The sequence below is a fragment of the Mesoplodon densirostris genome, chromosome 4, assembly GCF_025265405.1.
Source record: "Mesoplodon densirostris isolate mMesDen1 chromosome 4, mMesDen1 primary haplotype, whole genome shotgun sequence".
Classification (NCBI taxonomy): domain Eukaryota; kingdom Metazoa; phylum Chordata; class Mammalia; order Artiodactyla; family Ziphiidae; genus Mesoplodon; species Mesoplodon densirostris.
Window position 1 is genome coordinate 47,597,322 of NC_082664.1, and position 17,528 is coordinate 47,614,849.

The window sequence follows — 17,528 nt, forward strand, 5'->3', positions numbered from 1 at the left end:
GTGTTAACCACTGGACCACCAGGGAAGTCCCTGCAAAAGGTTTTTTTAATCTCCTACTTTTGTTTGGTTGAAGGAAGGTTTTTGTATTGACCTGGTTTAACTTACAAATCAGAACTTTGAAGCCAAGAAATATACTTATTCCTTTTCTATGTAATATTAAACTTCTTTTTTTTTTTACATCTTTATTGGAGTATAATTGCTTTACAATGGTGTGTTAGTTTCTGCTGTATACCAAAGTGAATCAGTTATACATATACATATGTTCCCATATCTCTTCCCTCTTGCATCTCCCTCCCTCCCACCCTCCCTATCCCACCCCTCCAGCCGTCACAAAGCACTGAGCTGATCTCCCTGTGCTATGCGGCTGCTTCCCACTATCTATCTGCCTTATGTTTGGTAGTGTATGTATGTCCATGCCTGTCTCTCGCTTTGTCACACCTTACCCTTCCCCCTCCCCATATCCTCAGGTCCATTGTCTAGTAGGTCTGTATCGTTATTCCTATCTTACCCCTAGGTTCTTCATGACATTTTTTTTCTTAAATTCCACATATATGTGTTAGCATACGGTATTTGTCTTTCTCTTTCTGACTTACTTCACTCTGTATGACAGACTTTAGGTCTATCCACCTCATTACAAATAGCTCAATCTCGTTTCGCTTTATGGCTGAGTAATATTCCATTGTATATATGTGCCACTAAACTTCTTTCAAGAAAAAAAAAATCTTTGGGACTTCCCTGGTGGTTCAGTGGTTAAGAATCCGCCTGTCAGTGAAGGGGGCACATGTTTGAGCCCTGGTCCAGGAAGATCCCACATGCCATGGAGCAACTAAGCCCTTGCACCACAACTACTGAGCCTGCACTCTAGAGCCACAACTACTGAGCCCGTGTGCTACAGCTACTGAAGCCCGTGCACCTAGAGCCAGTGCTCCGCAGCAAGAGAAGCCACTGCAATGAGAAGCCCGTGCACTGCATCGAAGAGTAGCCCCTGCTCGCCACAGCTAGAGAAAGCCTGCATGCAACAACAAAGACCCAACGATGAAGACCCAATGCAGCCAAAAATAAATAAACAAACAAAATATTTTTTTAAAAAAGAATATTGAATTGTATTTAATTATTAGAAGTATATACTTTTTAATACAGGAAAGAGTGAGGAAGAACATCATCCCTAATCCTAATATCCAGAGATAACCACTGTTAACATTTTAGTGTATGTCATTAGGCTTTTTTCTGTATATGTGGTTTTTGTTTGTTTTTTTACATAGGTGTGCAGTCCAAATTCATGCTGAGTAGAGGCGTAAAGGAAAAAACGAAACAACTCAAGCATGCAGTTTAAAGTGTGGCCTTTTGGGCTTCCCTAGTGGCGCAGTGGTTGAGAGTCTGCCTGCCAATGCAGGGGACATGGGTTCGTGCCCTGGTCTGGGAAGATCCCACATGCCGTGGAGCGGCTAGGCCCGTGAGCCATGGTCGCTGAGCCTGCACGTCCGGAGCCTGTGCTCCGAAACGGGAGAGGCCACAACAGTGAGAGGCCCACGTACCACAAAACATAAATAAATAAAAAATAAACTGTGGGGGCTTCCCTGGTGGCGCAGTGGTTGAGAGTCCGCCTGCCGATGCAGGGGACATGGGTTCGTGCCCCGGTCCAGGAGGATCCCACATGCTGCGGAGCGGCTGGGCCCGTGAGCCATGGCCGCTGGGCCTGCGTGTCTGGAGCCTGTGCTCCGCAACGGGAGAGGCCACAACAGTGAGAGGCCCCCGTACTGCAAAAAATAAATAAATAAATAAATAAATAAAGTGTGGCCTTTTGCTTGTAGTGTTCCTGTCATTGACATCAATTTCTACCTACTCTGGAGCTGTGTCATAAAGGGCAAAAATGTATGGAGTAGAAAGTAAACATAATGGAATCAGAAAGCCAAAAGTTGGTTCTTTGAAAGACTGATAAATTAGAAAAATATCTGACAAGATTAATCATGATACAAAGAGAAAAGCATGAATAAGTAATATTAGGAATGAAAAGGAAATTATTAACTACAAAAACAGTACAGAGTTTTTAAAGGTAAGAGGCTTATGATGGTCAGTTTTATGTGCCAACTGGCTAGGCTACAGATGTTATTCAGTCAAACACTAACCTATGTGTTGCTGTGAAGGTATTTTATAGATTGTTTTAAAGTTCATAATCAGTTGACTTTAAGTAAGAGATTATCCTAGATAGTCTGCGTGGTCCCAACTCAATCAGTTGAAAGGCCTTAGGAACTGATACTTCCCTGAGGGAGAAGAAGATAACCACACCTGTAGATCACAGCTTCCACTCATGCCTTGAGATTTTTCAGCCTGCCTTTCCTGAAGGTCTCCCCTATGGTTTGGGATTTCAGACCTGCCTTCCAGCCTCCATAATCATGTGAGTCAATTTCTTGCAATAAATCAATATATATATTCCTACCGGTTCTGTTTCTCCCGTTGAACACTGACTAATTCAAGACTTTTAAACAGCTTTCTGACAGTAAGTTGGAAAATTCCGATGAAATGAACAAGTTTCTACAAAAAAGACTAAAATACTTAGGAATAAATTTAACAAGTGCAAAACTTATTCTTCGAACTACAAAACATTGTTGAAAGACATACAAAAAGACCCAAATAAATGGAAAGATCCTGTGTTTAGGGAACAGAAGACTTACTAGTGTTAAGATGGCCATACCCCCCAAATTGATCTACAGATTCAGTGCTATCCTATCAAAACCCCAGCTGGCTTCTTTGTAGAAAATGACAAACTAATCCAAATGTTCATATAGAAAATCAGGGGACTTGGAATAGCCAAAATAATATTGAAAAAGAACAAGTTAGAGGATTCATATTTCCCAATTTAAAAACTTAACTACAAAGCTATATTAATCAAGACAGTGTGGTATTGGCATGAGAATAGACCTCCAGATCAATGGAATGGAGAGTCCAGGAGTAAACTCTCACACGTTGAGTCAGTTGATTTTTCACAAGGTGCCAGGGCAAGTAAATGGGGAAAGGATAGTCTTTTCCCACAAACAGTGCTGGGACAGCTGGAAACATGCAAAAGAATGAAGTTGGACCCCTCTCTCACACCATATAAAAAAATTAATCCCAGATGTATCAAGACATAAATGTAAACTAAAACTACAATTCTTAGAGGAAAACATAGGTGTAAATCTTTGTGACCTTGGACTAAGTAATGGTTTTTTAGGTATAGCATCAGAAGCACAAGCAAAATAGATGAAGTCAACATCATCAAAATTAAAAATGTTTGTGCTTCAAAGGGCACCATCAAGAAAGTGCAAAAAACAAGCCACAGAAAGGGAAAAGTTTTTTGGAAATCATATATCTGATAAGGAACTTGTAACTAAAATGTATCAACAACTCTTAAATGTTAAAATATATCAACATTTCTCCAAAAGACAATATATAAATGGCCAATCAGCACATGAAAAGATACTCAGTATCCTTAGGCATCAGGAAAATGCAAATCAAATCACAAAGAGATACAACTTCACATCCACTAGGATGGCTATAATGAAAAAGATGGGCAATAACAAGTGTTGGTGAGGATGTGGAGAAATTGGAACCCTCAGACTTTACTGGTAGGATGTAAAATGGTGGTTTGGCAGTTCTTCAAAAGGTTAAACACAGAGTTATCAAATGACCCAGCATTTCCACAACTAGGTATAAACCCAAGAGTAATAAAAACATGTCCACACAAAAACTTGTACATGATTGTTCAGAGCACCATTAATCTATAATAGCCAAAAAGTTAAAACAATCCAAATGTCCATCAAGTGACGAATGGATAAACAAAGGATGGTATGTCCATACAATGGAATATTATTTGTCAATAAAAAGAAATGAAGTACTGATACATGTTACAACATGGACAAACCATGAAAACAGGCTAAGTGAAAGAAGCCAGTCACAAAAGATGATATTTTATATGACTTCATTTCTATGAAATGTCCAGACTAGGCAAATCTATAGAGACAGAAAGTAGATTGGTAGTTGCCTTGGGCTGGGGGTTAAGAAGAAAGGGTGGGTGGCTGACTGCTGATCGGTACAGGGTTTCTTTTTGGAGTGACAAAAATATTCCGGAATTGGATAGTGGCAGTGATTGCACAACTCTAAATTTACTAAAAACCACTGAATTGTACACTTTAAGCAGGTGAACATATGGTATGTGAATTATGTCTCTATAAAGTTGTTATTAAAAAAACTGAATCAAGGTACAAACTTCCAGTTGCAAAATAAATGAGTCATGGGTATGAAATGTACAGTGTGAAGAATATTGTCAATAATTATGTAATATCTTTGATGATAGATCATAACTAGATTTATGGTGATCATTTTGAAATGTATAAAAATACCAAATGACTGCATTGTGTTAATGGGAACCAACAAAGTACTGTAGGTCAATTATACTTCAAACCAAACAAACTTATAGAAAAAGAGATCAGATTTGTGGTTACCAGAGGCAGGGGTGGAAGGGAGGGGAATTGGATGAAGACAGTCAAAAGGTACAAACTTCTAGCTGTAAGATACAAATAAGTACTAGGGATGTAAAGTACAACATGATATATATAATTAACACTGCTATATGTTATATCAATATATGGAAGTTAAGAGAGTAAATCATGAGTTCTCATCACAAGAAAAATATTTAATTTCTTTAATTTTTTATCTATATGAGATGATGGATATCCACTGAACTTATTGTGATAATTACTTCGTGTTGTAAGTCAAATCGTTATGTTTTTTTTGTTTGTTTTAATTTATATTTTTATTTTTGGCTGGTTGGGTCTTAGTTGCTGCACGCAAGCTTTCTCTAGTTGCAGTGAGTAGGGGCTACTCTTCATTGCAGTGCGCAGTCTTCTCATTATGATTGCTTCTCTTGTTGCAGAGCACAGGCTCTAGGTGCACGGGCTGCAGTAGTTGTGGCACACAGGCTCAGAGTTGTGGCTCGCGGGCTCTAGAGTGCAGGCTTGGTACTTGTGGCGCACAGGCTTAGTTGGTCTGCGGCATGTGGGATCTTCCCGGACCAGGGCTCGAACCCATGTCCCCTGCACTGGCAGGCGGATTCTTAACCACTGTGTCACCAAGGAAGTCCCAAATCATTATGTTTTACACCTTAAACTTATACAGTACTGTACATCACTTATGTCTCAATAAAACTGGAAGAAAAAAAACTGGCTCAGAGAAATAGAAAATCAGAATAGTCTATAACCAATTTTAAAAATTAGTCTATACTTAAAATTCTGGGTGAAAAGTCAAGTTCTATCACAGTCAAGTAAAAGTTACAATCTTCTACAAATTATTTAGTATAGCATCTGTCATAACCTTCATGTTGAAACCTGACAAGGTTAGTTTTAAGAAGGAAAATTTTAAACCAATCTCACTCATGAACATAGAAGAAAACTCCTAAGTAAAAATTTTAGTAGGCCAGATCCAACATTGTATAAAAAAAGATACTATTTAGTTACCCCATTGACTTAATCACAAGAATACAACATTGGTCTAACATTAGAAAATCAGTTAATGTTGATTAAAGGACAAAAAGTGTCTTGCATAAAAGCATGTATCTTGTTTAAAGGGATCTGTGCCATTCTGGTTTTTTCTGACACTGTATGGAATTAACTTTGTATGTTACTGAACCATTTCACCCAAGGGCTCATAAACACACTAATATATTTTTATAATGAGGGTAATAATATAAGCATAAATTTAAACTACTGCCAAACTTTTTAAAAAGAGAAGAATGCTATTGTTCTTTTAGTTGTAAATTGTATTTCATTTAATAGACCTCTGTCTTCTGTTTTCTCCGGGTATATTTTTCTGTCGGATTGTATGTGTCTCTAGTATGTCAATAATTGTAGATGCTTCTTGATCTCACCAAGAGACCCAGGTTTTCAAGGGCAAGAACTATGTTGGTGGGGTGATTGGCATAGTCGATACGGTATAATCTTTGGAACTCGGTAGGCTTAGGATTTATATACTGCCTCTACCACTGGAGCTATGTGGCTCTGGGAACCACTTAATCTCTCTAATTCCTATGGTCTTTGTAATAAAAATGACAGCAATTTTTTGCTCAGACCTCCTTCTCAGAGAACCATCCCAAGATAGTCACATATCACTTGCTGTCACTTCTGCAGGCCACACTGCACCAGAATTTCACGACTGACCCCAGTATTCAGTGATCCCATCTCTCTCCCTGATATTTGGAATTTGGACACAGAAGCAGAATCGTTTAATCTGAGGAACTGAGCTGCACAGGGATGTAGAAGCAAGTGTCATAACAGCAGGGGAAAACTAAAGTTGTGGGAAAGCAGAGAAACAAATGAGCAGAAGAAATACATCTACTGAAAGTGGAAAAGTGAGGAAAAAATTAAAAACAAACAAAAATTGTCAGGTCAGCATTATCTCAGCTGCTTTTATGGCCCTGATAACAAAAATCATAGAGAAAGGAAGATGAAGAGTGGCACTCCAATTCTTCAAGGATAGTGTGGAGCAGATTAGTGACAAATAAAGTGTTCACCGAAGGTTGGAAACTGGCCCCCACAAAGAGTGTTCCTCTCTGAAAACAGCTGGATTGGAATTGATATAGATGGTTTTTCTAAAGAGGGAGGAGTATTAATGTGCTTCAGTGAGATAGAGATTCTTCATGACATCATTTTTCCCTCAAATGTTAGAGCAGCTGATTAAAAATAGTAGCTGAGCATATCTAGAATATATAAAGAACTCATAAGCTCAGCATTAAAAACAAAACATATAATCCAATTAGAAATTAGGAAAACACAAATTTTACTAAGAGGGTACACAAAAGGCAAACACGTGAAAAGATGTTCAAGAGCATTAATTATTAGAGAAGTGCAAATTGAAACTACAGTGAGATTTCACTACACACCTATCAGAATAGCTAAAGTGAAATATAATGATAACACCAAATACAAGTAAGGATGCAGAGAAACTGGATCACTCATGTTGCTGGTGGGAATGTAAAATGGTACAGCCACTCTAGAACACAGTTTGGCAGTTCCTTTCAAAACTAAAAGGGACTTACTGTATAACCAGCAATTGCCCTCTTAAGCACTTATCCCCGAGAAATGAAAACTTATTTTCACACAGGAACTTGTGCATGATTGTTCATAGAAGCTTTATTTATTTATTTTTTTTTTGCAGTATGCGGGCCTCTCACTGTTGTGGCCTCCCCCGTTGTGGAGCACAGGCTCCGGACGCGCAGGCTCCGGACGCGCAGGCTCAGCGGCCATGGCTCACGGGCCCAGCCGCTCCGCGGCATATGGGATCCTCCCAGACCGGGGCACGAACCCGTATCCCCTGCATCGGTAGGCGGACTCTCAACCACTTGCGCCACCAGGGAGGCCCAGAAGCTTTATTTTTAAAAACACCAAACTGGCAACTACCCAAATGTCCCTCAATGACTAGTTAATCTATAGTACATTCATACCATGCATGGTATACTACTCAGCAATGAAAAGGAACAAACTATTGATACAAGCAACAATTTGGAATAACCTCAAGAAAATTAAGCTGAGTGAAAGAAGGCCAATCTCAAAAGGATGTTTTGATTCCATTCCACTGCATGATTCTATTTATATAACATTCATGAAATAATACAGAGATGGAAAATGTATTAGTGGTTGCCAGAGTTAAAGATGGGGAAAGGAGGGATGTGGCTATACAGGGATGAATAAGAGCAAGTCTTGTGGTGATGGTATAATTGAGTATCTTGATTATGGTGGTGGTTTCACAAGGATTTACGTGTGATAAAATTGCATAGAGGTACACACACACACAAGTAAGTCTGTACTGGTAAAATCTGAATAAGTTGTACAGATTATTTCAGTGTCAATTTCTTGATTTTGATATTATACTATCATTCTATAAGATATTAACACTGGGAGGGGATATCTGAGGATATTCTACAACTGGAAATGAAAAACCCTAATGAGGCATTTGTAGCTAATGGAAGAGAATTTATATTCCTGACCCCCAACAGGGTTATAAGCTCTTTAAGAGCAGACCTGGGTTTCTTTGTATTGTCAGAACCTGGCACAGTGCCTCTCCTAAACAAGATAATCAGTATGTTTCTCCTGTCAACACTGATAAAGGATTTTGAGCTCACAACTGAGAAATCTGAATGTTCTTTGTCAATATACCAAGAAAAATATTCGGTGTATTTTTGAAGTCATTTTATGATTAATTTGCAGAAGAATAAAGGGATAATAAGAAGAAAACTTTATTAGGAATGTCCACAAGAATTAAAGCATAGCAAACCTCTTCAACTCAAACACCAGTGCACAGATAATAAAAAAGATTAAAGAATATCATCATACATCATTTTGGCAAAACAAGATGGTCCAAGTTCTTGTCACAAAATATTGCATGATGACATGCTTCCTGTCAAATGACTAACTGGATGAAAATACTGCATTGCTTTTGTGTCCTTAGGAATATATAGGTCACATTAATTCTTGAGTTTGAGAAAAATTCATCTACGATAACTTGATCTGAAAACTCATAACCTGAGATTTCATTTATATGACCAATTCCACCATCATTAATAGAGTCTAGAGTGCTGCTGTTTGTCTCCTTGCATTTATCTTCTGATTCATCTAATAACTTTGAAACATCTTCCCCTGTCAGTTTCCTATTCTTTGCCACTATGGATGGAAAATGAAAAATTCTAAATTCTCAACTTGTTCTATGAAATCTTAAAGCAAACTATAAAGATAATCCCTCCAGTCTTCTTTTTTTCCTTCTTGAAAATGAGGCAATACTTTGGGCATTATAATAAGAAAACTGCAAGATAGCATTTTTTAAAACATTGCATCATCCTTTTAGGTGATTCCATCATTTTTCCATTTTCTTATAATTTAATTCCTTTTTTAAATATAGCTGGGAAAAATTGAAGTGTATGATAAAAGAATTTCTTAGGGCTTCCCTGGTGGCGCAGTGGTTAAGAATCCGCCTGCCAACACAGGGGACACGGGTTCAAGCCCTGGTCCAGGAAGATCCCACATGCTGCGGAGCAACTAAGCCCGTGCGCCACAACTACTGATCCTGCGCTCTAGAGTCCACGAGCCACAACTACTGAAGCCCATATACCTAGAGCCCGTGCTCTGCAACAAGAGAAGCCACTGCAATGAGAAGCCTGAGCATCTCAGCAAAGAGTAGCCCCTGCTTGCCACAACTAGAGAAAGTCTGCACACAGCGGCGAAGACCCAACACAGCCAAAATAAATAAATAAATAAATTTATTTAAAAAAAAAAAGAATTTCTTAAATGATGAAATAGCAAAACCTGAAGTAAGAAAAATGAGATCAGTAAAATCCCCTAACGTATCTTAGATTTATAAAAGTGTCAGTGGCCCGTATGGTAATCACCAGGATAGAATGAATTTTATTCTATTTTTTTAAATTAAATTTTCCCTTTGTTTTTTGGAAGACCTCTAAGAAAGAAAAAGTCAAAAGATTACTCCTTACCAATAGTTAGAACTGCTCCAAAAGGAAATTTAAAAACTAATATCAGGTCCAATGGAGCCTGATGGTATTCCACGGGTTAATGATGAATTACATCATTAACATATGAACAAGTTCCCTACATATGAACGAGTTCCGTTCCTAGAGCATGTTCGTAAGTCCAATTTGTTCATAAGTCCAACAAAGTTAGCCTAGGTACCCAACTAACGCAATCGGCTAATTTGCTTTGGATAACAAGGCTACAGAGACACTGTTGGTTGCCTACCTAACAGCCTTTCCCTCTTTTTACTTAGTTTAGTGGCACCCTCATTTTGTTTTGTAACAGCAACAATTGATGTAAGCTGTTCTTTGCCAGCAGTTGGTCTTTGGGTGGCTGTGTTTTAACCAAAGAAATAAGGAGAAATCTCCTGGGGTGGGTGGCGGTGGGGAGCTTCTTAGAAGGTCTTCCCCTCTGACAAAGAAAGAGGAGGAGGCGGTTTCACTTTCCCTGCTGTGTTTGAACACGTGATGCTCAGGGCATCAAGCCATCTGTGTCTGGAAGGGCAGGCACTGACAACATGCTGAGAATGACTAAGGAGAAAGTCGGGAAGAGCCTGGGTCCTTGATAACACTATTGAGTCTCCCAGCCATGCCTACAATGCCATCTCCAGGACTCTGGTTAAGCGAAACAATGTGTCTGAATTGTTTAAGCAGGTGGTTCTCAACTTTGGCTGCACTTGAGAATCCCTCTCAAGGCCCAAGTCATGCCCCAGACCAATGAAATCAGATTTCACCATGTAGGAGTCAGGTTTCCCAGGTGATTCCAATTTGCAGGCAATTTTGAGAACCACCAGTCCAGGCCACTTTTAGTTGGGTATTCCATTTTTGGCAGGAAAAAAATATCTTTCATGATATAGTTTCTGATTGAAAACATTTATTTCAGCCAGATAAAACTCAGATTCCCCAAATGGTGAAAAGATCAGAACCAGTTTGTTTTCTCATCAGTTTTGGTTCATCCATCTGTGAAACATTCATAACATTGCAGTTAATTTCCACAAATACTTGGATGACTGGCTGGGACAAATGTACAGTAGCAGTCGTGATGCTAAAAATACAAATACACTCAGAACAACAAAGAAAAATGGCTTTGCACAACTCTCCTAAGCTGTCCCATTCCCTTTGTCTTTATTGTAATTTCCAGTTTGCTTTTTTTTTTTTTTTTTTTGCGGTACGCGGGCCTCTCACTGTTGTGGCTTCTCCCGTTGTGGAGCACAGGCTCCGGACGCGCAGGCTCAGCGACCATGGCTCTCGGGCCCAGCTGCTCTGCGGCATGTGGGATCTTCACGGACCGGGGCACAAACCCGTGTCCCCTGCATCGGCAGGTGGACTCTCAACCACTGCGCCACCAGGGAAGCCCTCCAGTTTGCTTTTTTAATGCTGATATCTTCTGGCAAAATGGTGGCCACCAGTGTTACAGGCAGCAATGTCTCTGAGTTTTTCAGGTGTAAAGTAATCAGCTGAAACCAGGTCCCCCTAAAACCGAGCTCCCCTGAAGAGTTTATGGTTAACCTCTCTGTACAAAACTTTATTCCCTGTCTTGTCCCCTCTGACCTCAATCCCATGCATACTGAAGACTAATCAGCCAGAGTCAGAGGACTAAAATTGCTGTTGTCAATAACATCGTTAATGTGCTCAAGTTGCTATTGTCAATTACTTATCATTAACATACAGGTTGTTTTCTCTAGGGCAGGATGAGCTAACAGATCACCCGGGCCATTGGACAGTCAGACCAGAGACTCATAAACTGTAGGCATCCAGACTCTTGAAACTACAATTAAGAAATGTCACAGGGACTTCCCTGGGGGTCCAGTGGTTAAGACTCTATGCTTCCAATGCAGGGGGTGCCAGTTCGATCCCTGGTTGGGGAACTGGGATCCCACATGCCACGTGGTGCAGCCAAAAAAAAAAAAAAGTCACAAGACAGAGAAAGACAAATATCATATGATATCACTTATATGTGGAATCTTAAAAAATGATACAAATGAACTTATTTACAAAACAGAAATAGACTCAACAGACATAGAAAAATAACCTCTGGTTACCAAAGGGGGTAGAAGGAGGGTGGGCTAAATTAGGAGTTTGGGATTAGCATATACACACTACTGTAATATAAAATAGGTAAACAACAAGGACCTACTGTATAGCACAGGGTACTATACTCACTATCTTGTAATAACCTATAACAGAAAAGAATCTGAAAAAGAATATATATATGTATAACTGAATCACTTTGCTGTACACTTGAAACTGACACAACATTGTAAATTAACTATACTTCAATTTTTAAAAAATGAAAAAAAAATGTCACAAGACGATGCTTAATCCCAGTTTCTTTGTTCTTCCCATTAAAAAACCCCCTAACTCAAAGACCAAGTGGCAACGGATCTGAGGTTTGTCTCCCACTCCCTTGCTTGGCACCCTGCAGTGAACCCTTACTTTGCTGCAAACACTTGCTGTCAGACTTTGATTTTCTGCCCACAGGCACATAAGCCCTTGCTCAGTTAGTCAACCAAAGGGCATCAGGAGACTCTCACATGAGGAGCTGTTCCATCAAGATCATAAACATCTATCATCCCCTCTCACATCTGTGTTCTTACTGAGAGAACAGCTATAAAACACAACTGAGCCAACAAAACAAAACAAAAACAGGGCATAGCAACACTTTCTATTACTCTAATGTTTTAAAACCTGTGTCTGAAAACTGTCAAACTGCTTGCTGAATTACTGACCATGCAAAAATTTTTTCCCTTTGCCTCCAGAGATCCCACAAAACAATGGAAAAGAAATGAATATAGAAAGTAAATAAATCCACAAAATTGATGATGAAGTGAAAGGGATGAGGGACATCCATGCATGAGAGAATTCAGTAAATTTAGGAGGACAAAAAGAGAGGGATGCCCAATGAAGCAAGACAGGGAAATTATAACCTAGGCCAGCTCTTAACTGGCCTACTAATCACCAAGAGATCTCATTAAAATGCAGATATGGTTCAATAAGTCTAGGCTGCGGCATGAGGTTCTGCATCTCTAAAGAGCTCCCAGGTGATGCCACTGAGGCTGTTCTGGTCCGAGGACTGCCTGTTGAGTAAGTAACAAGGGAGAATATATAAGGAGAGGCTATGGCCCAGGAGGGCACAGCCTGCCCTGTGGAACATGAGAGAGGCTTCTGATCAGGGCAGGAGTGAGACGTAGGGCTGGAGCCAAGGAGATTAAATCTGTATTTCAAGGGTTGAGAACCCATACCATAGGGTCCAGACAGGTAAAGGGAAGAAAGCTAGTACAGTTGCACCCTAGGCCTTTGCTGTAGAATTTGAGCCCAGAGTTACCCAATCTTACAATTTTCGGTAGAAGACAGAAATCTAGAATTTGTGTGAAGTCTCCTGAATTTGTTTCATTTTTGGCAACTAATTAAAATAGAAGGCTATTCTAAAGAAAGCAAATTTCCTAGGGGAAACCAGAGCAGTGAGTTCTGGTATTCCGAAGGCAGAGGTGGGAGGCTGAGGGGGAGGCGGAGGGTAAGGGAGTGGTGTTCCTGATGGTCACAAAGACTGAGAAGGAAGGAATAAGCCAGAGACAAAACACAGATGCCAGGACAATGACTGATAAGGTAGTAGCCAGGAGTTGGAAAATCACAAAGATACGATTCAGGGAGTTGGTGGAGGTAAAAGGTAGAATCCCACTTCAGTTTGACACAGGGAACTTCTCCACTAAGTGACCAGTGGTCATGATCCCACCCCGTGGAGAAGGACTAGCATGCTACTTGGTCACATCGTCGTGGAAATGTAAATAATTAGCTTTCCACCTTGTAAGGTGAACTCATAGACAAATTATGGACGTTTGAATGGTGCTTCTAGAACAGAATGAAAATGTTATATATTGACAATGTAAAAGTAAAGGTACAGCCTTTAAGTGAAGGGAAGAGGGTAAGGAATTAGAGTGCTAATATCCTCTGCTTACTAAGCAGGTCATTTCACTTTCCTTGGTGACTGGAGCCAAAGTTGAGACTTAAGTATGTTGATTGAAGATACAGAGGTGACTAGAGTAAGAACTAAGAACAATGATATCACTAAGGGAGAGAGGGATTAAATGGGCTAAATTCTTGTCTTTCATGGTGGGAAGTTAAAACTAAATGTCCAAAGTTGATTAGTAAGAAATAGCAGTAGAAGCATATTGTTTTGAGATGTGTGGGTTTGGGAAAAACCCAAAGCAAAAAGTGTTGCTTAAAATACGCCTCTGGGCTTCCCTGGTGGCGCAGTGGTTCGAGCCCTGGTCTGGGAAGATCCCACATGCTGCGGAGCAGCTAAGCCCGTGCGCCACAACTACTGAGCCTGCGCTCTAGAGGCCACAAGCCACAACTACCAAAGCCCGCGTGCCACAACTACTGAACCTCGTGCACCTAGAGCCCGTGCTCTGCAACAAGAGAAGCCACAGCGATGAGAAGCCCACACACCACAACCAAGAGTAGCCCCCACTCACTGCAACTAGAAAAAGTCCGCGTGCAGCAACGAAGACCCAACACAGCCAAAAAAATTTAAAAACTATATATATATATATATATATATATATGCTTCTGATGACCAGAGCTGAGGGTGGAACTGTGGCTTCCCACATCATAAGGTCATCTTTTCTATTTGGTTTTTGGACTATATGTGTGTATCACTTTAATTATAAATGTGTGTGTGTGTAGATATAGATAGATATTTTTAAAGCATACACTGAGTGGTAAATTATAGGACAAATATCATAGAGAACGTCTCAGTTCACATGAAGGAAGTGGCTGTAAAAGCAATGTGTTGAACTCATACACAGTACTGAGTGACTTTAAGAAGGAAGGAAGGAGCAAGCATGGTAAAACGTTCACAGGGGATCTTGTAGAAGGGTACAGGGGAATTTTTTGTGCTATTGTGAATTTCAATATAAAATGATTTCAGAATAAAATGTTTTTAAAAACTCTGAAGGGCTTCCCTGGTGGCGCAGTGGTTGAGAGTCTGCCTGCCGATGCAGGGGACACGGGTTCGTGCCCCAGTCTGGGAAGATCCCACATGCCGTGGAGCCGTGGAGCGGCTGGGCCCGTGAGCCATGGCCGCTGAGCCTGCACGTCCGGAGCCTGTGCTCCGCAACGGGAGAGGCCGCAACAGTGAGGGGCCCGTGTACCGCAAAAAAAAAAAAAAAAAAAAAAAAAAAAAAAAACCTCTGAAAACCAGGTAGTTTTTCTTCCTCTTCCCCATAAAAGGCATTTAAGAATCTTTGAAAAGTAGCTTTCAATAAATTCCAAATGTGGGCTCCAAATTACAAAATTGTGTTTGGGATAACATCTAGATATTTGAAGGCTAAAGAGAAATAACAGGTCCTGTGCTTTGCAGGAAAGCATTAAGATCTGCTTGATAGCTGAGAGGGACAGGATGGGCAGGCTTGGTGGGAGGCACTGAGCTGACCAGTGCAGAGCCCCGAGATGCCGCTGTGCTGTGGTCTGTGACTCTGCCAGAGACAGAGCTGGCAGGGGCTGAGGAAGGCAAGCCTGACACTGCTGGGTCAGGAGATAACATTCTCCACTGACTGTCCAATTACATTCCTTTACCTGCCCCTACACATTGGGCAAGATTGAAACCTAATTGGACATCTGTTAGGAAAAGTCCAACTGTTTCTTTCCCGTTTATTTTGATGGGAAATGAATCCTGTTTAAAACATACATTTATCAATAGCATTTATTGATTGCTTAGCATATGAGAGGCACTGATCTCACATCTTCTTGAGCTGGGTTCTCTTATTCCCATTTTACAGATAAAGAGGCTGAGTTTAGAAGCTAAATAACTTACACAAGGTCACATTTCTTATACTTTAGATTTTCATGTAAGTACAGAATAGGAAAAATACCTTACAAGCAAACAGTAATTTACTTATCAATACAAATTGAAGACCTCTCTGCTGTACAGTGAAGTGAATCAGCTATACATATACATATATCCCCTCTTTTTTGTATTTCCTTCACATTTAGGTCACCACAGAACATTGAGTAGCGTTCCCTGTGCTATACAGCAGGTTCTCATTAGTTATCTGTTTTACACATAGTAGTGTACATATGGCTGTCAGTCCCAATCTCCCAATTCATCACACCCCCTTTTCCCCCCTTGGTGTCCATACATTTGTTCTCTCTTTTTAAAAAATTTATTAATTTATTTATTTTTGGCTGCTTTGGGTCTTCGTTGCTGCACGCGGGCTTTCTCTAGTTGCGGCGAGCTGGGGCTACTCTTCATTGCAGTGCATGTGATTCTCATTGCGGTGGCTTCTCTTGTTGCGGAGCACAGCCTCTAGGCGTGTGGGCTTCAGTAGTTGTGACACGCAGGCTCAGTAGTTGTGGTGCACGGGCTTAGTTGCTCTGTGGCACGTGGGATCTTCCTGGACCAGGGCTCGAACTTGTGTCCCCTGAGCTGGCAGGTGGATTCTTAATCACTGCACCACCAGGGAAGCCCCATACGTTTGTCTCTTAAAGTGATTGTCCTTGAGTGATAGTCAGTGATGAAGTACTCTATCGTTAATAGATTTTATCAAATTAACTGGGTAGTAAGCCAGTTTTTTTTTAAAGTAGCTATGAAAGTTTTGTTGTAACATGGAAAAATTAATATAGTGGCAAAAGAAAAAAGTAGGTTGCCAATGGAATATAAAAATACAAAATAAAACCACCATTTGTACATAGGAAAACTATTAAAAAGAAATATAGCAAATTGATAACATGGTGGTGAGATAAGGGAATATTTTAATCCTATCAAAAATAATTGTCATCATTATTTTTCAAATTAAAAAACCTATACATCATTATTAAAAACATGATATGTTTGCTTAGCAATCACAAAAACCTATTTAATGAATATTAAAGTAAAAGTCTTGCCTGCAGGGATTCAAACAACATAAAAATTTTTTAAAAAATCAGACTTGGAAGGATAAACAGAATTTAAAGTGAAGAATATTTACACTTAAAACATGGAAAATTCATATACTGTTTGCTAAATGGTTTAGCAATAACTTGACTGTTATTTTGCTTTAAACGTATTTGCCAGCCTGCTCCCAGTGGAAAGAAAGAGAAAATGTCAGGGCAGACCCTTGTTCAGGAAAATCAGATTATTTCCTGTGTCTCTCCTGATCATCAGCAATAGTTGTTGAGGATTCACTGAGGGTACTCCTTTTCCTTCTGGTCAGAAAACCCTAGGAATAAATCTGTTCTGCTCTGTTTGCATGGCACAAAATTACCCACCCCGCTGCTTTCAAAGAGACTGTGGTGGCCTCAGCTGATGGCTCTTTGCTCAGTGTTGTAAAACCCCAAGAGAAAGATGGTGTATAAACATAACCTTTGCTCAGTTTCCCTCTAGCCAACATAATTCTAATATTTATGGAAGGTTGCAAGGAGCCACTTGATGCAGGAGCCAGGTGACCATAATGACAGAGAAAATTCACCTGAATTGGCTCAAGATGTGTGTTGCCGGGAAACTATGTCCAGGGGCAAATAATCATATTGATTCCCAGGAAATGATGACACTAAGTAAGTGAATAGACAGGTGCAGCCACACAAACACCCTTTAGGCTTTTTTTTTTCTTTGAAAGACGAAAGCCTTGGTCTCATTTTGTATTAAAGCTGAAGGAAAATTTTGAGGACAAAGAGGCATAAGGAATGATCATTTACTATAATCATCATCATAATTATTACTTATGGTACTTTTGCAAGGTCCTTCGCATACATTATTTCTAATTCTCAGAACAACTTTTCCCTTTTTGCAGATGAGGAGATTGCAGCCCAGAGAGATTGTTTCCCCAAGGTCACACAGTAAAGGGCAGAATTAGGATGTGGTATCCAGGTCTGTCAGACATCAGCCTGGACTATTTTTACCATATCTGCCAAATGGTCATTTCCTTGTGGTCAGAGGAAAATATTAAAATAAAAGAAACTAGGGCTTCCCTGGTGGCACAGTGGTTAAGAATCTGCCTGCCAATGC